Here is a 298-nt window from a genome sequence, read left to right as displayed (position 1 = left end):
TAAGTTTTTAATTGGAAAAAATACATTGTATAATATTTTTAAAGATTTTATTTATTTTTGTGCTTGTATTTACCTTCCCCTAACATAAGTTTTTTGTTCCTAAAGTTTTACATTTTAATTGCCTCCCAATAATTTTTTTTGATAAAAATACCGAATTTTGCATTTATTTGCAATTTTCTCGAAAACTATTAGTCGGAGAACAATGATCTTTTTTCAGAAAGATAGGTAATTTAAAGAGCTTCCCAACGATAATACACTTCATGGGGTTATCTCTAATAGTTTCGGAGCTATTGCTCGA

The sequence above is a fragment of the Tribolium castaneum genome, chromosome 7 (genome assembly GCF_031307605.1).
Source record: "Tribolium castaneum strain GA2 chromosome 7, icTriCast1.1, whole genome shotgun sequence".
Classification (NCBI taxonomy): domain Eukaryota; kingdom Metazoa; phylum Arthropoda; class Insecta; order Coleoptera; family Tenebrionidae; genus Tribolium; species Tribolium castaneum.
Note: the sequence above shows the minus strand (reverse complement) of the source record.